The sequence below is a fragment of the Felis catus genome, chromosome B3, assembly GCF_018350175.1.
Source record: "Felis catus isolate Fca126 chromosome B3, F.catus_Fca126_mat1.0, whole genome shotgun sequence".
NCBI lineage: Eukaryota > Metazoa > Chordata > Mammalia > Carnivora > Felidae > Felis > Felis catus.
In genome coordinates, this window is record NC_058373.1 from 93,326,826 (window position 1) to 93,342,267 (window position 15,442).

The 15,442-nt window shown below is 38.4% G+C and overlaps 1 protein-coding gene across 1 annotated transcript in view; it reads left to right on the top strand.

Annotated features, from left to right (window-relative positions):
- The first annotated feature begins 1,064 nt into the window (after positions 1-1,064).
- Positions 1,065-15,442, top strand: part of PRPF39 (pre-mRNA processing factor 39) — a 38,295-nt gene continuing 23,917 nt past the window's right edge. Inside the window, exon 1 of the mRNA XM_011283218.4 lies at positions 1,065-1,219. The gene's annotated coding sequence lies outside the window, so the exon portion shown is untranslated. The remainder of the gene's footprint in view (positions 1,220-15,442) is intronic.

The following is a 15,442-nucleotide window of genomic DNA, read 5'->3' on the forward strand; positions in this document are numbered from 1 at the left end:
AACATCTAAAGTTGCTGGTTAAAACCAGTAAAAGGTGTAGCTGCACTGAGAATCCAAAAGTTAGCTTGAATATTAGAAGTGCCAATGGAAAGGGAAAGGGAAAGTTGCAACACAGTTTGATGAAAGTGAAAGGTAGACATAAGAAGACTGATTTTTTTAAGTTTATTTTTGTATTTAAGTAGTCTCTACCCCTAATGGGGGGCTTGAATTCAGCACCCGGAGACAGAGTCCCATGCTCCTCTGACTGAGACAGCCAGGTGCCCCCGCTTTTCATATTTGGAAGCAAAGTTAGTATCGAGGGGATTTACGATTAACAGGGTTGTGCACAGGAAATGCCATCTTGCAAAGAAATATTTCTGGAATCAGATTCCAAAGGAGGAACTTGCGGTGCAATTATGGTACTGCTGAACCTTGAACAAGAGATTGCGTGGTAGGTGGTGTGTGAACTCAGGAACCTTGTAACAGAAACAGGATAGAGGCCGGATTGGAAGAAAAAAAACCCCATTTTTAAAGTGAGGATGGGAGTGTAATTCGAGAGGACTGCTAAGATTGTCAAGGCAAGAAGCCTTCATATTTGTCCAGAAGATAATCTTACACATCCTTTTAATGATCAGTTCCTCAAGCCCCTAACTTGTTTCCACCAGTTTCCTCTTTTTTTTTTTTTTTTCTGTTTCCTCGTGAGGAGACCTGAGAGGACCCAGAATCCTATCATCCTGAAGTATGGAGATTTAAGACCGAATTTCTGTTGATGTCTAGGGAGAGTGGTAAATTGTTGGGAAAAACCTTATACTTGCCCCAAAAGACAACATTTTTCTACAATATTTTCCTTTCCGGGGTGGGGTGGGGCGGTATCTGTGTTTAAGATCAAGAATTTAAAAGACCCTACACACCGTCTTCTAGCTTAGAAAGTCTCCACAGAGGGAAGAAAACAGCAGGAGCAGCCGCCCGGTCTTCGGTGACGGCGGGGCGTACACCAGGCGGAGACCGGGCGGGGCCGGGGCCCTAGGATCCCGCTGAGGGCGAGGCCTGCGCGCAGCACAACCACGTGACTCCTTCGCCCCTTGGGACACCGACGCATGCGCGCCGCGCTCTCGACGAGGCGGCTTTGGTGTTGGTGGCGGCTGCCGCGGTGGCTGTGGGACGGAGACGGTGGAAGTGCCATCCTCGGCTCGGTTGGCCCAGACTGCGGCTCATGGCCTTGTGTGGCATCCGTCATCAGGTCAGCTGGGGCGGGCGTCTTGGAATTGGCCTCGGGGGTGGGGTTGGTGGTTCGAGGGACTGGAAGGGGCCTGCCTTGTTTCAGGCCGCACTGGGGTTGCGGCCTCCCTCTCCCGCCGTGTTTGAGGCCAGGCTTGGCCTGGCCTCGGCTCCCAGCTGTCCATTCCTTTCTCCTTCCCACCTGTTGGGTGGAGCAGTGCAAGGTTTCTTTTCTTAGTTAGACCAAACGCTTCTCTGACGAGTGCTTACGGAGAGCGGGGAAATGTGGGCCTCCACCTTGATATAGGAAGCGTTTTGCGGGTGAGTCTGAAGCCCTTGCTTCCTCAAGAGATGCAAACCAGTGTGCCGGGACAACTGGGAATGGAAGGGACTCAGTAGTAGCCGCTAGAGAATTGGGAGAATTCAAATTCTGTTAATTAAAGCTTGTAGGCGCCTAGTAGGGGCGCGCGCTGCGTGTTCTGACTACACTAGTCACACTTTTAGGACCCTGAGTCACAGCACCTCAAATACCGGCTAGAGGTTTTGGCGGCACAGGATAGAAGCAGGAAAAGCAGCCATTGAAGATCTTAATAGGATCTCTTAAAGAAATCTATTTAAAAATAATGTTTACCTTTTGTAGTCAGAGACCAACAGTGTGTTTTTCTCGCTTTGAAATTTAGTAAGTAGTACTGCTCTTTTTATTGATGATATTATAATACCATATTATTTTATGCCGATTTTTTAGTTTGATGTTCATGTTGCCTTCTCTGTAAGGACTTCATGTTATTTGGCAACTGATCCAATCTGTTCAGAAATACTGTAAACTTTTTTACAGCTGGAAAGGTTGAAGCTTACAGGGAAGCATGAAGCTCGTGTTGGAACTTAAGTGTTTTGTATGAAGCTCGTGTTGGAACTTAAGTGTTTTGTCTCTCTGGGAGCTTAAGTGGATTGAAAAAAAACAAACAACTGTCAGGTACCCCCCCCCCCCCCCCCTTCCTCCCATTTATAACCTCATTCTAGAGTTGCAAAAGTTGGAACTTTCCACTGTTCAGCTTTTGGTAGGGATAAAGTGAACTAAAGGAGTTCTACTAAAGAATACAGTTCTTAGACTCTGAACTCTGGAATAATTAGGTGTTGACCAAAGATGGCTAATTAGTAGGTGGTATGAGATATTTGAAATGAGAATTGAAAAGCAGAATGTTTTTTTTTGTTTTTTTTTTAGTGTCAGAGTATTTGGTAATATTTTTACTTGCTTACCTATAGTTGAGTAAGAAAAATAATTTTATAAATCAGATGATAAAAGTGTGTGTGTGTGTGTGCACACGCCTGTGTTTTAAAGATAAAGAACAGGGATACCTGGCTGGCTCAGTCAGTAGAGCATGGGACTATTGATGTCAGGGTTACGAGTTCGAGCTCCATGTTGGGTGTGGAGATTACTTAAAAATAAAATCTTAAAAACTAAATAAATAGAACAGAACCTTCTGTGGTATGTTAGTAAGTAATTCCACATAGAACATAGGATTTTCTGTGTATGTGAAAAATAGTCAAAGGAGATAGGAAGTAGTAGTAGTTCCAGTCAAATGGTGATTTTTTTTTTTCAAAGACCTGAAGATGACGCAGACATTTATGTAAATATGTATATATAAAGTTGAGTTTTTGGAACATACTAAGTGTTTAATATGTGGAAACTTAAAAAAGGTCTATCTGTGAACATTCTGTTTAGCCTCTGAAAGTCGTTGCCAAAACCAGTGGTTAGTCTCTTTTCTTAACAGCATTTGTTTTCAAATTGGCTTATCTGTGTTTGAGGAACAGAGTATCTGATTGTAAAGCTAGTTGATTTGCAGTACGCAAACTACTGACTTTTTAGTCCTTAGATTTTTTTTGTGTGTTGCTCTGTTTATGAAAAGAATAATAAACAGTATGATCTTGAGTGCCTATAGAGTTAAAAGAGAAGACATTAAATTAGACTTCCCATTCTTAGTTAAGTATGGGTTAAGTGATCCACCAAAAGACCTTTTAAATTTTAAGATGGCATGCTGAATTGTTAGTGAAATGTTTAATGTATGTTATAACTGAACTAAAAGTTCAATGTATGATAAACAACTGTATTTATTTAATGTACTACACTGTCAGTTTATAATTTATCATGTTTTCCTTCATGCTTATGAACTTTTGGTCTGTAATAAGATTTTATAAGAAAGTGCAATGTAGTAAAAAGGCATTGATTGGTTTGGTGAGTTGAGAAAAGGAGGAAAGTTTTGTTGGGCTCAGAAAACAGGGTGAGCCAAGGCTCAGACATGAAAAATATATTGGGCTTTGTAAATGGCAATGAGGAGGAATACTGTAGGATTCGTGTGTTTGAAAAGTTATGTCACTCACTTGTTCAACAGACATTTAATGTGCTGTTACATACCAGACACTGTTTTAGGTTCTAGGAACACAGTACTGAACAAAACCAAGATCTCTGTTCTTCTGAATTTAACATTACAGTAATATTAATTTATCCGTAGCCTTAGTGTAGTAGTGTTTTTCAATTTTTTTTGACTGAAACCTGTAATAATTTGTACATGTAATAGTGAATCCCAAAAAACAGTAGTTGCATTCTGTATGTGTTTCAACAATAGGCCCTCAATATGTGCCTGAACTCTGATACTTTGTTTTCAATTCTATATTTTTCTATTAAAAAACAAATGAGAAGCTGATTTGAAAAGCTGATTTGAAGCGGTCTAAAGTTTGATAAACATTACTTAAGAGGGGAGATAAAATAGGAGCACCTGGCTGGCTCAGTTAGTAGAGCATGCAACTCTTGATCTCCGGGTTGTGAGTTTGAGCCCCATGTTGGGTGTAGTGATTGCTTAAATAAACAAACTTTGGGGGTGCCTGGGTGGCTCAGTTGGTTAAGCATCCAACTTTAGCTCAGGTTATGATCTCATGGTTTGGTTCGTGAGTTCTAGCCCTGTGTCGGGCTTTGTGCTGATAGCTCAGAGACTGGAGCCTGCTGAGAGAGGGAGACATAGAATCCGAAGCAGGCTCCAGGCTCTGAGCTGTCAGCACAGATCCTGATGTGGGGCCTGAACTCAGAAACTGCGAGATCATGACCTGAGCCGAAGTCAGACGCTTAACCAACTGAGCCACCCAGGCACCCCTAAAATTTTTTTCTATTTTATTTTTCATTTGCAAAAAAGAACAAGCTGGTCTGAAGCAGTCAACAGTTTGAAAAATGTTGGTCTATTGAGGGAGATAATGATTACTTAAGCTATAGCAATACTACTGTGAGTAAAAAGAAGGGGATGGTTAATTCTTATATTAGGGTATACCAAATAAGTAAATTATTTACCATGGTATAGTGTAATACTGTGAATAAAAGAAAAAAAAATAGGGGCACCTGGGCGGCTCAGTAGGTTCAGGTCACGATCTTGTGGTTTGTGAGTTCAAGCCCCATATCAGGCTCTCTGCTGTCAGCCTGTCAGTGCAGAGACTACTTCAGATCCTCTGTCCCCCCCTCCTGCTTGCACTGTCTCAAAAATAAATAAATATTAAAAAAAAAGATTGAGGAAGGTAAAGGGAATCATGTGTGCTGGGGATGGGAGCAAGTTACAAATTTTAAATAGGGTTGTCCAGGTAGGTCTTATTGAGAAAGTGACCTTTCAACAAAGGAGGAGATAAGGAAGTTATCCATATGAGTATCTGGGAGAAGATAATGCTGGTAGAGGAAACAGCCACCTAAAAGGTTCTAAGGCTGGAGAATGTGGTCTGTTTCAGAGAAAACAAGATGTCATTGTGACTGGGGCTGAGTGAGGCCAAGGGTAGGAGAAGATGAGGTCAAAAGGACAGTGAGTCATTGCAAGGGCAGTGACTTTTACTCTGTGAGAGCAGTGGAGTGACATGGTCTTATTTATGTTTTAAAAAGAATACTATCTGCTGTATTGAGAATGGACTGGGGATTGGGAGCTGGTGGAATGCAGCAAAAGGGAAGAAGCGGGAGACCTGTAGAAGGTTATGGAAGACTGTCATAGTATTGTAGATGAGAGATGAGTGGTTTGAATGAAAATTATAAGAAGTGTGATGCTGAATATAAAAGATTTCATAAAAAATTGGTTGGGTGTGAGGGAAAGAAGAGTCAAGCAAGGATGAGTCCCCGAGATTTTTGGCCTGAGCAACTGAAAGGAGGGATTTTCTGTCAGAGATGGAGAAGGAAATGGATAGAGCAGGTTTTGGGGGAGAGATCAGAAGTTCTTTTAAGGACATTTTATAATTTGAAATGACTGTATGGGAATTTGGGAGTTGGCACATAATTAGTATTTAAAACCATGTGAGATTGGGGAGTTAATGAAGATAGGAGTAGATGACCAAGGATTGAGTCCTGGGGCACTATAAAAGATCACATAGAGGGGTGCCTGGGTGGCTCAGTCGGTCGAGTGTCCGACTTTGGCTAAGGTCATGATCTCGTGTTTCGTGACTGTGAGCCCCGCATTGAGCTGTGGGCAGACAGCTCAGAGCCTGGAGCCTGCTTCGGATTCTGTGTCTCCCTCTCTCTCTGCCCCTCCCCTGCTTGCACTCTGTCCCTCTCTCAAAAAAAAAAAAAAAAAAAATAGAAGAGGAATACCCAATTTGCCTCAGGAGACTGGCACTCAGGTGAAAGAGTGATAGTGAGGTAGGAAGAAGAGATGATGTGACTTGGAAGCCAAGTGAGAAAATATATCAGATGGGAGAACATTATCAGCCCAAGGAGAGTGTTGGTTGAGATAAAGAGCTGAGGATAACATCTTGGGAGCTACCAATTCTTTTTTTTTTTTTTTTTAAATGTTTATTTATTTTTGAGACAATGTGAAAGACAGAGTGCAAGCAGTGGAGGGGCGGAGAGAGAGAGACACAGAATCTGAAGCAGGCTCCAGGCTCTGAGCTGTCAGCACAGAGCCCGATGAGGGGCTCGAACTCACGAACTGTGAGATCATGACCTGAGCCAATGTTGGATGCTTAACCGATGTCGGACGCTTAACCGACTGAGCCACTCAGGCGCCCCGGGTGCTACCAATTCTTATAGGACTGTGAGAAGAAAAAAATTTCTTCCAAATGGTAAGGGAGCAATCCAAGAAGGTAGGAGGAAAGCTATGTAAATGCGGTATGTCAGAAAAGGCAAGGAAAGAGAACTTTTCAAGTAGAAAGTCATCATTCCTGTTGGATGCTGTGAAGAGTGAATCAGAGAAAAACAAAACAAAAAAAAAAACAAGAGTAGATCAGAAAGATGAATTAGGAAGCATTCAAATGGATTTATACACAAGAAGATTGTGACCTTGGCAAATTTCAGAGTGGTAAGGAAACCAAATTACCAAGTGAATGGAGGTTACAGAAGTAGAGATAACAAGCTTAGACAACTTAGTTGACTTTGTCCTTAGAATAAAATCCAAATTTTAACATAGCCTATGCTTGATTACCCTTTGCTTTTTTTTTTTTGTTTTGTTTATTTACTTATTTTGAGAAGGAGAGGCAGAGAGAGAGGGAGAGAGAGAGAGAGAGAATATCCAAACAGGCACAGAGCCTGACATGGGGTCGATCTCAGGAACCATGACATAATGACCTAAGCTGAAAGCAAGAGTCAGATGTCCCACAGACTGAAACACACCCAGGTGCCCCTACCCTTTGCTTGTTTTTAAGTTAAGCTACATTGTAGTATATATGTTATAAATTATTATACAAAAGAAGAAAAACATTTACACATGTTGAATGCTAGTGGAATAGATTTAGTACACTGAGAGAAACTGATGAAGAGTAAAGATAATTTAAGAAGCAACATTCTTGAGAAGATGGGTGGGAGAAATGATCAGATCATGAGTTGTTCAGGGTATGACCTTTGGTAGGAGCAGAGATACTTAAATCAGTTATGACCAAGGCAAGGATGAGGACCAGTAATGATGGATTTCAGCCATTATAGGAGTGCTATAAAACAAATACTTTGAGAGGGGAAAAGAGGCAAGATTATAAATGAGGTGAGGGGGTTGGGAGGTTGGTATCATAATATATTTCTTGGAGGTGTAAAGAATTTTAAGAAGGAAATGGAGGATTAATGGAGATCTAATAGGATAAAGACCGACCACTGGTTGTGGCAAATAGCTCACTATGAGAAATTAGTATTTTTATTGGAGTGATATGGGCTGGACTGCATAGTGTACTAACAGATGGTTAAATTATTTCTAACTATAGAAATGTCACTTATTTTTAGGTATCTCTTTTATTGACTTTGTTAGTCTAAAACTTACAGGATTCATCATTATTTCTTTAAGAGAAAATTCTACAAGTGTTAGTGTTAGGTTAAAATATGCTTAATTTTAAGGTTTATGCTACATGTTGGCATATTGAAATTTTAGAATATAATCCCAAAGAAATAGCTTTTCAAAAATAAGTATTTACATGAGATTCATTGTGACATACTTAGTAAGTATTAGGAAGGACTCAAACCAGATTGAGGGATATTTAAGCAAATATGGACATAGGGTCCTTCTTGCTTAGCGGGCTTCTCTGAACATGCTAAATAAACACTTGTCTCAGAACGTGGCTCTTTCTGCTGCCTGGAATTTTCTTGCTTTGCATATCTGTATAATTGACTTTCCTACTACCTCATCTTCTCCTTTGTTTTGTTCTTACTACTTAATGCCATGTACATACTGTAAACTTACTTTTTTTTTTTTTAAAGAGATGTCTGTATTATTCAACTAAGATGTCAGCTCCTTGTAAGGACTTTGTTTTGTTCAGTTAAATTTCCAGTACTAGAACAGTAGTATCTGACACACAGATGTTGCTTACTAAATATTGAATGAATATTATTACACAGGGAAATGATACTGGTTAGAAATTTTTTAAAAACCCTAAATGGAGGGGATTCAGCATAATTTGTACACCTAATTTCAGTAAAATAAAAAAATAACATAAAAAAAGAAATAAAATTGTGTAAACCCTAAAGAACAAAGAACAGAAGAGCAAATCAGCATGAGAATTAACATCTTGGAAGAAACAGATGGACAGGATTTAACTGATGAACTTAGGTTTTCATTTTTCTGCGTTTAGTTCTGTACTTGCAGAAAGGGAAGTTAATAAAAAAAAAAGTAAGATGGATCATCCCACAAAATTCCAGAGAGGCTCAGGAATTCCGGGTACCAAGCGCCTCTGAAGATGAGCGTGCTGAATGGAGCTAAAAATTCGAGGGTTGGTTGAAAGTCTGTAGTAGGTTAGACCATAGATTTTCCTTCTCCATGTAGTATAGACCGCAAAAAACTGAATGCTAATTATTTGAAGAGGGTGGAACCAGAGAAGTTTTGACACAGGTGGTGGGAGGTGGGGCAAGGGTAAAGGGTCTTGATGCAAATGGGAAATGAATGAAAGCTTACATACTGAATGGTGACATCACTAGCCCTGTGTATTTTCTTTGGTCCCAGAATGCATGTTGCCTTCTTTTTAGATTTTTAAGTTGAAACATTCTTCTTTGGGAAAATTTAACACAAGGGAAGTGATGTAAAGCACTGACATTTAGTGAGCTCCCCCTCAATAGAATGCCATCCTGTGTGGAGCCTCACCAGTTTCCAAACTTGTATCTAGCTTCTGATTTTTTATGATGCCTCACACTTCTTCAACAGCAGTTTGAAGACCACTCCACTTGGGAGAACAAAGCAAATACTGAAAAGACACTCAGAAGAGATAGTGCTGAGAACAGAAGAAAATTTAAAAGTGACTTATAGAGAGAGCAGGAGATACTGCATAGTGAAACAGGAATAGGAAAGTACAAAATAGATTATTCAGAGAATTAAAAAAGGGAATTAAAATAAAAATCTAGTAAAAGTGATCTGAGGAGAATGGGGATGGGGATGAGGTAAATGAAGGAAAAGGTAAGAAAAGTAGAGAATCAGTCCAGGAGGTCTAACACCTGAGTAATGTGAGTTCAAAAAAAAGATAAAAGATAAAACCAAGTGGAGAAAATATCACTGAAATGATACATGTGGAACATAAGAATTGAATGATGTAAATATCTAGATTAAAGTAGGCCTCCGAAATAAATGCCAGCAGAATAAGTAGAAAAGAATCACCTTAAGGCACATATCATTATGGAATTTTGGAACACCTGGGATGAAGAGAGATGTTAAACACTGCCTTGGAGAAAAAACCAGGTCTCAAAAGAGGAATTTTCTCAATAGGAGTACACTATGCTAGGAAACAATGGAAAGATTCCTTCAAAACTCCTTTTTTTAATGTTTATTTTTGAGGTGGGGGGCGGGAGGGAGGGAGAGAGAGAGAGAACGTGATCAGGAGAGGGGCAGAGAGAGACTGAGACACGGAATCCAAAGCAGGTTCCAGGCTCTGAGCTGTCAGCGCAGAACCCGATGCAAGGCTCAGACTCACAAACTGAGATCATGACCTGAGCCAAAGTCGGATGCTCAACCAACTGTGCCACCCAGACAGGCGCCCCCTTATCTATCTATCTATCTATCTATCTATCTATCTATCTATCTATCTATCTAATCTTTATGCCCAGCATGGGGCTCAAACTCACGACCCCAACATCAAGAGTTGCCTCTTCTGACTGAGCCAGCCAAGCACCCCCCTTCAAAACTCTTTAAGAAACAATTATTTTCATTCTAGAATTTTATACTTAGACAATCTATCATTCAATTGTGAGAATTTTAGAATTGAAAAGTCTTAAGTTTTTTACACCACATACCCTTTTTGAGAAAGTTATAGAAATAGTCTCTAAAAGAGGGAATAAGTCAAGAAAGAAAAAGGCTGTTATAAATGAGAAATAAGTGAAAGGAATTCCTTGGATCAAAATGAACAGACAAAACCTAGACCAGACAAGCCAGTCTAGATTGCTGCAGATTAGATAGTTTTGGAAAGGATGTCTCCCGAAGGGAAAATGGACTTGATACTATAAGTATCAGGTTTTTTGTTTTGTTTTGTTTTGTTTTTTAAGTAAACTGTGCCACACATGGGGCTCAATCAGACTCATGACCCTGAGATCAAGAGTCGTATGCTCTACCAACTGAGCCAGCCAGGCATCCCAAATATCATTTTTTTTTTTTTTTGAAGGACTTTTATAAGGCCTCTACAGGAGTTTGGAGTCATTTTTCAAAGACAGCCAAACTTGAAAATAATAAGGAAAGATTTAAAGAGGTAGAAGCAAGGAAATGTAATTATAGTATATAAGATAGCTTGAAAAAAATGTTTACAGAGGCATGCTAATGTAAACCTGAATGTTGATTTAACTCCAAACTGATAGAAATTAGAGCATGTGAGAGGGAAATTGTGAAGGTATGTTTGGTACAATAGTTAAACCCTAATCTTCTGTAAGATGGTAAAAAATGTCTAAAATTGAAAAATCAAGAAATAAGATAGACCTCCAGATAAACTCTGTGTTGACTACTAGTTTTATGAAGTCAAAGTCAACAGCTCTTTCCCTCCTAATACTTATGCAAAAAAATTTAAGTGCATTGTGAAGTTCTTTTTTCTTTTCTGTTATTTAAGAAATTTTTTTTGAATGTTTATTTTTGAAGGAGAGACAGACAGAGAGTGAGCAGGGGAGGAGCAGAGAGAAAGGGAGACAATCCAAAGTGGGCTCCAGGCTTTGAGCTGTCAGCACACAGAGTCCAGCTCGGGGCTTGAAATTCACAAACAGTGAGATGATGACCTGAGCGGAAGTCGGAGGTTAGGACGGAAGGTTAGGATGCTTAACCAGCTGAGCCACCCAGGTGCCCCTCCTTTGTTATTTTAAAGTATAACATCTTAGGTTTGTATAAAACTTTCTAAGGAACTTGTTTGCCGTGATACTTTTCATTTATGTGAATTTATAGACCTCCACATGCTTTTATCTCATCTGATCTTAACAGCCCTGTGCAAGTAGTGTAAAGTGTTTTAGAAGTGAGGAAAATAAGAATGACCTAGGATCACATGCTTATATTAAGGGAGAGAAGTAGGACTTACTCCCCCTACTCTGTTTATTCTGATATTTACCATTTTATATCTTCTTATGATGAAAGAAAGATCTGGAAATTCTAATTCCTACTAGTCTTTTGTACTTTGTATTTCCTAATTTAGTTATAATTAAACTGTTGACTTACCTTTTATTTAAAATTGTAATAAAAACCACATAACATAAAATTTACCTTAACTATTCTTAAGTGTATAGTTCAGTAGTGTTAAATATATTCACATGGTTATAAACAGATTACTAGAACTTTTCATCTTAATCTGAAACTACACTCATTAAACAACTCCCCTTTTCTCCCTCACTCCATTCCCTGGTAACTGCATTCTACTTTCTGTTTCTATGAATTTGGTTTGTGACTGGCTTACTTCACTTAGTATAATGTCCTCAAGGTTCATCCATATAGAATATGACAGGATTTCCTCCATTTTAAAGGCTGAATAATATTTCATTGTATATACCACATATTATTTGTCAATGGGCATTTGGTTTGCTTCCTTCTTTTGGCTGTTGCATATAGTGCTGCTAATGAACATGGATGTGCATATAGCTCTTTGGGTCCCTGCTTTTAGTTGGATATATACCAAGTGGGATTCTTAGGTCATATATAGTAGTTTTATTATTACTTTTCTCAGGAAACTCCATACTATTTTTTATAGCAGTTGCATCATTTTACAATTCCACTAACAGTGTATGAGGATTCCAGTTTCTCCTCATCTTTACCAACACTTGTTATTTTCTGTTTTTTTTTTTTTTTTTAAGTTTATTGAGTTTGAGAGTGAGAGTGTGCAGGAGGGGCAGAGAGAGAGGGAGAGAGAGAGAATCCCACACCCCGTGAGATCATGACCTGAGCCAAAATGAAGAGTTGGACACCTAACCGACTGAGCCACCCAGGCACCCCTCTGTTTTTTTGATAGTAGTTATCATAACAGATGTGAGGTAATACCTCATTGTGATTTTGTTTTGCATTTTTCTGATGATTTGTGATATTGAGCATCTTTTCATATGCTTCCTGGCCATTTGCACATCATCTGTGGAGAAATGTCCATTGAAGTCCTTTGCCCTTTTTTTTTCTTAGAAAAATTTTTTTAATGTTTATTTTTGAGAGAGAGAGACAGACAGACAGACAGACATACACACACCAAGGAGGGGAGGGGCAGAGAGAGAGAGGGAGATACAGACTCTGAAGCAGGCTCCAAGCTGTCAGCACAGAGCCTGATGTGGGGCTCGAACTCACGAACTATGATCATGACCTGAGCTGTAGTCAGACGCTCAACCGACTGAGCCACCCAGGTGCCCTGTCCTTTGCCCATTTTTAAATCAAGTTATTTTTTATTTATTTATTTATTTATTTTGCTGTTGTTACTGAGTTGTAGTTCTTTACATATCCTGGATATTAACCCCAATTGGATATAAGATTTGCAAATATTTCCTCCTATTTCTGTAGGTTGCCATTTCACTCTGTTGATTGTGTTCTTTGATCCACAAAAGTTGTAAAGTTTGCTGTAGCCTATTTGTCTGTTTTTACTTTTGTTCCCTTTGTTTTTGGTGTCATTTCCAAGAAATCATTGCCAAATTCAATGTAATGAAGATTCCCATACGTTTTATTTTAGAAGTTTTATATTTCTAGGTTTTACATTCAGGTTTTTAATCCATTTTAGTTAATTTTTGTATATGGTATAAAGTAATGATCCAATTCCATTCTTTTGCATGTGAATATCCAGTTTTCCCAGCACCACATGTTAAAGATACTGCCCTTTCTTCATGGAGTGATCTTAGTAGCCTTGTTGAATAAAACCACCCTGTGACCCAGCAATTGCACTATGAGGTACTTACCCAAAAGATACAAAAATACAGATCTGAAGGGGCACATGAACCCCGATGTTTTTAGCAGCATTATCAACAACAGCCAAATTATGGAAAGAGCCCAAATGTCCATTGACTGATGAATGGTTAAAGAGTTGGGGTGTGTGTGTGTGTGTGTGTGTAAACATACATATGTACATGTGGATAATGGAATATTACTCAGCCATCAAAAATAATGAAATCTTGCCATTTGCAACGACATGGATGGAGCTAGAGTATATTATGTTAAGCAAAATAAGTCAGAGAAAAATAAATACCATATGACTGCACTCATATGTAGAACTTAAGAAAGAAAACAGATGCACATAGGGTAAGTTGGGGGAGGGTGGAGAGAGGGAGGCAAACCATAAGAGACTCTTAAATACAGAGAACAAAGACAGGGTTGTGGGAGGGGTGGTGGGTGGGGGATGGGCTAAAATGGGTGATGCGTATTAAGCGCTGGATGAGCTGATGAGCGCTGGATGTTACAGGTAAGTGATGAATCACTAAATTCTCTTGAAGCCAATATACTATATGTTAACTAACTAGAATTTAAATAAAAACTTAAAAAGAAAATCATTTATATATACAAAAGTTTCTTTCTGGGCTCTTTGTTCTATTGGTGCGTTTGTTTTTATGCTAAAACCATGCTGTTGTCTTCTTCCTTTTGTTATTTTTTACCCCTTTGCGGTTTTGCTAATTGGAAGTTATTGTTGTTAAGAATAAAGTGAGACCAGTTAATTGCCACATTATGAAGAATGTGTTGGAATAACTTACTGAAAAATAACTTTAGTGTATTCTTTTGGCTATGTGATTTTTGGAGTAATCAGAAAAAATGATCTCCCTAAGGGTAAGGATGATGTTCTTAATTCTTCTTACAACACTTTAATTGCAGGGTGTGGAGTAATTGATAATGTCTGAAGATGCAGGGGTGTGGTAAATTTGCTGATTCCTGAAGAAACCATTTTGTTCCACTTAAGTGTGCTATTAGAGTAGGGCTGGTAGTAAATGACTCAATGTATCAGCCAACATTCTTTGTTTTTTTGAGTGGCTTTGAAATAAAAGGACACAAGTCAGTGACTGATTTGCATATTAATCTTCAAATGTGTCCTTTCTTTAAAGAAGGGGGGAAAAATGAAAAAATAAATTGAGAACTTCTTTGCCTTTTTCTAGGCTTTCAAATGGCTTAAGCCTGGAAAAGCTTAGGACATTAATCAGTCATTGCAGTAACATATTTTTTCTGGTAGTGTAATACTGTACTTTGAATTCTCCTATACTATATACTGGTGAAATTGCTGCTTGTTTTATTTCTTCTCAGAATCCTCTGTAGACTTCATCTCTGTCTTTTCTTCTCAAATCCCTCTGGCTCTACCCTGCTTACCTGCTGCTTACCTTCCACTTTCCCCATAAAACCCTGTTCATTCTGGTCAGTTTCTCTTGTCTCTGAATCAGTCCTAATTTCTACCTGTTTGTCTGCCAAGAAAGATTATTCTGTCAAGTTAAGTGGACTTTTCTTCTATTCTGGAGTAATTACTTTCCTATTATTCTAAAACTCACAGCTTTTCAAAGTTAAGACCACGTTCTGTATTTCATGAGGCTCTTCTAGATGGCTGTAATTTTCAGTTGATTTCTCTAAACTTTGTTTCATTTGAAATTCTCTGTTTTGCCTGGTTTTTTGATCTCTCTCCCACTGAATTGATAAGAACTTTATCTTATACTTAGGTATGCTCTACCAGCAATGTAATATAGTACTGGATATACATCAGGCATAAAAACTTTTTGTTTCCATCTGAAATCCCCCCTCATCTTTTTTTATTTTTTTCTTCTCTCTACTCTTCCCATCCCTTCCCACTTCTTTTTTAACATTCCTTAGATTTAGCTGATTATAGTTAATTCTTCCAGTGGCATTCAGCCTCAAAAAGTCTCCTGATTTAATATGTTAAATTTCTTTGTTGGGGAAGAAATTTGCTTCATACTGTATTTTTAAATAATGTTTTAAACATGTATTAAAGTTTGGATTTCATATCTGTTTGACAATTGACCTATACACGTAAGCTAGTAAGAAGGCAAACTCACAGAAAATGTTTTACAATGAAGATCATATTTCCTTAGTTTACAAAGAACTTATATAAGCCAATAAGAATAAAAATTAGTAATGCAATAGAAAATGTGAATATAGGTTCTGAAAAGGCATTTAAGAAAAAAAGAAAAAAATAGAAATTTGGCTTTTTCATAGTTAAATGCAAATCACAATGAGATACTACTTTTCTTTTAAATCAGATAAACAAAAATTAAGTTTTATGGTACTTACTGCTGACAACGGAAATGGAGAAATGGCCATTCTAATGCATTGTTAGTGGGACTTCTTTTGTCTGCAAGTAATAGAAATTAGGACTTCATTTGTCTGCAAATAATAGAAAACCTGTCTATTGA